The 4,331-nt window shown below is 42.3% G+C and overlaps 1 non-coding gene across 1 annotated transcript; it reads right to left on the bottom strand.

Annotated features, from left to right (window-relative positions):
• Positions 1 to 213: 213 nt before the first annotated feature.
• Positions 214 to 286, bottom strand: trnav-cac (transfer RNA valine (anticodon CAC)). Its single transcript has one exon. It is a non-coding gene; the product is annotated as a tRNA-Val (tRNA).
• Positions 287 to 4,331: the final 4,045 nt, after the last annotated feature.

Genomic DNA, 4,331 nt, shown 5'->3' with positions numbered 1-4,331 from the left:
TAAATATCCATTTGCTCAAATCTGTTTATTTTCTCCTGAAAATTAAATATCATATTTATTCTTTCTTATTTATTTAATCTACATTTGTCAGGTTTGAAATACTACGTGCTGCTGCTAGGAAAGCGATCTTTCATGACATTTACACCTTGGATGCCCATGACAGTAAACTTGAACACGAACTGAAAAGTTGAGTCTCAATTTCATCCCGAAGAATGATTCTGCCCAGGATTGAACTGGGAACCTTTCGCGTGTGAAGCGAACGTGATAACTACTACACTACAGAAACTGTGCTTTTGAGCAAAGACCCGAGGCATCCCACCCTTCTCTGAAGTACAGCAATAAGAACTAAATGTTGCCAACCGTTCCGTTCCGCTTTCAATATCAAGTATTAAAATTATGCGCGATATAAAATGATATGCATTAACAATTTCATGTTGGTCAGGGCGCGACATGTAACAGGTAACTGAACTATGTTGGATCTATAAAGCAAGGAATAAAAACATCTTCATTAGTCTCAATTCCAGCAGTCTCCTCAGGGTGGCGCCCCGGCTCATGTGCTCATTTCAGCAATGCCTTTAAGATTTCTCACCCTGTCACTCTCGGACGTTCTCTTCACATCAGATTATAAATTAATTGAAGTGAGTGACTGAACCATGTGCCGATACATTTATAGACAACAGAATGCGTTTCAAGCCAGACATACTTGTGAGATGATGCCGGCTGTAGAGTAATGAATTACGGCCAATCGTCCCACCGAGTCCGCACCAGCACCAGACTTACCATCAGACTGATACTTCATTAATGATCATGTTCCAATCTGATCCGGCGGATTGCAACAAGACCAAAACATTAACGGCCAATTAAACGACCTATTGTGAACGAAAATTATATCGGTAACAATAACCTTCAGGAACGGAGCGGCAAGTCGATCAGCTCTGATGTCGCAGTGGAGTGATCGCATTGTAGCCGGAAAGATCTTACCATTGGAAACAGAAGTTCAGCATACCAGTAGAATCAGGGGAGGTGTCATGTATTTAACAGAGGTTGGTGACCACGCGACATGTGAGAATTAATTTATAAATCTGTCCTGAAATATAGCTTCATGTTGAGACAGGGACAGAGGTAATGACATGTCGATACCATTTACGGTATTGAGGCTACGATTAATATTTCAGGCGTGTGCCTGAAACTATTCGCCGATGCAAGTAAACATTGAGTTTAATCGACAGCAGAACGAACCAAGGCGAAGTGCAGTTAGAGCGTTTTCTGAAGTATGGCTTCAGGAAAGGTCGGGCTCGTTACTTCACTATTCTATTAATTGAATTGAGAAGACAGAGATATGGGGGACACGTGATGCCTTGACTCAACAAAGAAACCACTTATTCAGATAAGTTCAACAACGGGACGTGGGGCTACGCGTGTTGTACCAAAGACGAAAAATGCTTGCAGCAATATGGGCACATGTCTTGTAGTGAATAAGGGAGGATATACTGCGACGCTTGTAAACTCATGCTCTCTTGCCCAGATCAAAATCAAAGAGGTATCACTGCGAAGTTAAATAAAAAATAATAAGCACAGTGTCTCACAAGCACAAAATCAAATGCAACATTTCAGTTGAATGTTCAGCTTGAGAGCGCCCAGTCACCTGGGCGTTGCAAGCATTAAGATCATGAGTGCTCTAGGTAAGGCTCGAAATCACAGCCTCGGCATTTCTCCGCCGTGTACAGCCGTATGAGTACCGCGCCCTAACCGATTGCGTCACTAGAGCCTAGAGCTGCAAACACGTGGTTTTAACTATCTAGAAAGAAAAAAAAGAAGAAATTCATATAACATGGAGCACAGATCATAGAACTATACGTGAGAAGGGCTTTCGGCCCACAATGTATTGCCATATCAACCAGAAAGCAAATCAAAAACACTCAAACTCTAATCTCTCCATCCTACCATGTCCATATCCCTCAATCCTCCTTACCTCCATCTACATATCGAGACATCAAATGTGCTTGTCAAATAACAACTATAAATCTATCGATGATGCAAATATATTTGGTAGAATCGCAGATGGACCCTAGCGGGCACACTGGAGCGAAATATGCCAACTAGTTGAGTAGCGTCGCAGCAACAACCTTACACTGAACGACATTAAGACGAATGAACTTATTCTGTATTTCAGGAAGGATAATACGAAGGAATACATAACAATCCTCATGGAGGGATCAGAAGTAGAGAGAGCAAGCAATATTTCTGAGGACGTAACCTTGTCCCAACATATCGATGCAGTTGCAAAGAAGGCAAGATAACGGCTGTACTTAATTAGGAGTTGAAGAGATTTGGTATATCAAGGAACACAATCAAAATCTGCTCTCGATGTACCGTGGAGAGAGCTCTGACAGGCTGCATCACTGTCTGGTATGGGGGAAGGGGAGTGCTCGGTGGGTGGGGTGCTACTGCACCGGATGGGGAGATAGAGATATCGGGAGGTATGAAATGGGGAGCCTTATGGTCTTGTGGATGTACGCAGAGAGCTACAGGTGGTGGAGAACCCCTGTACAGATTAATGTCTCTCACAATTGAGCTCTGAGTACTCAGTAGATGACCTATAAGTACAGACTTTCCATGAACGAAGGTGGCAGACAATAATTGGCCGTCTGAATCTAAACGTAACAGCGGCATCTAAGCATACTCCGGGGAACAGGAGTACAGAAACTTGGATTGCAGTCGTTGTTATGTTGGAGAAAATGACACTGGAACTTTTCCCTGGTTTGAACTGTATCTTCATTACGTTAATGTTCATCCCCTCTTGAATCTTCCTTTTTACATTGTTCATTTGTATGTTCAGTCGTGGCGTGCTTGTCTTTAGGCCTGCGGACTCGAGTTTTCATTTTAGTTGATTATCGGCTGACAGTGCTTTGTTTTCTCAGCCAGATCTCGTGAAACTTCAGTTATCTTTTGCACTCTTGGTCCGTCCAACAATATATCATCAATGCTGTTAAATCTGGGACAAAAAGTGAGAGATTAAACTCTACCGACTTGTTGGCTACCGGATCATGACATTCAGTCGGCCTTTATAAATGCCGTCGAAGTAATATTCGAATGGCAAACTGACGTCATTTGCATGTCACAGCGTTTCAATCTTGTGGGCATCGGCCCAGTAAGATTGAGAAAATAATCATTTCCAAAATTCCAAAAGTGCTTCTCATTGATAATCTCCTTGTGAATTCCGCTCCATCAAATTCGCAATATCTGACACAACAGCAGGTGAATGAAATATAGTTAGAGGGACAAGCAGACAAAGAAACAGGCAGCCTGACAGACGGATAGATAGATAGAAACACACACACACAGAGTCAGACAGACAGAAAAAGCAGTCCAGAAAGAACTATAAAGTACAAATCAGTGAACAAGAACAACTCAAGATTAGATATTCTTACTCAGGGATGGATATTCTTAAACAGATGTGAGCAAGGGACATGAACATCACCATAGAAGAAACGAGAGAGCAGTTCAGCCCGTGTAAGAACAAAATACATCGATGTTTGTACCCAATCTTTGCACTTCGGTCAGGTGGATGATATTCATGCTCTGCCTCACGATGCCAGTGGAGAAGGCCATAGACAGGGGAAATTGTCCTAAGGTCAGTGGTATAAGCTTTAGCAGAGAACGCAGGAATATCCACGTGAACCTTTCGCAAGTATTCCCGAGGCCGAGCACCCAAACACGGTTGTTTTTATTCTAATGTAAAAGTGACATCATTGAGAACTAAAGTTCAGTAGCCTGCGTCGCCGTGTTATAACTAAATTGCTGCGTCATATCCCGACATCAGAAGACAATCAACACCTTCCCCTAAAGTACGATAATACTTCCACTTCCAATAAACCTATTCCTTATTATTAGATACGCCACATATGGAGAAATAGTTAACCACTACGAACACCTGTATGTCTCTAATATTTTTTAAACTTCTTTATGAAACACCTCTTCCTCCTCCGTTTCCAGAAGCGAATGATAAATTGTCCGCTGATATCGGAAATGTTCCATGTTCGGCAACTTCCCGGTGAAACCCTTCTGCATCGGTTTCCCTGCAATCACATCTAAAAGTCACCATGCTCTAATCAGACCAGAATAATATATCACTGCATCATGACCTCTCCCGTAAGTGAAGGCGTGGTTTCGGAATGTATTGAACTACACACTATCCATCCTTCATTCATGTTTGTAATCCCATTTCCTTGTCCTTCTCTAAATGAGCGCCAGAGAACCCCATCACTCTTAGCCAATTTCCCGACCATATTCATCCAATGAAAGCAATCGCCATGTACCTCAATATTTAC

Source organism: Hemitrygon akajei, unplaced genomic scaffold (assembly GCF_048418815.1).
Source record: "Hemitrygon akajei unplaced genomic scaffold, sHemAka1.3 Scf000068, whole genome shotgun sequence".
Lineage (NCBI taxonomy): Eukaryota > Metazoa > Chordata > Chondrichthyes > Myliobatiformes > Dasyatidae > Hemitrygon > Hemitrygon akajei.
This window is presented reverse-complemented; position numbering and strand designations above follow the sequence as displayed.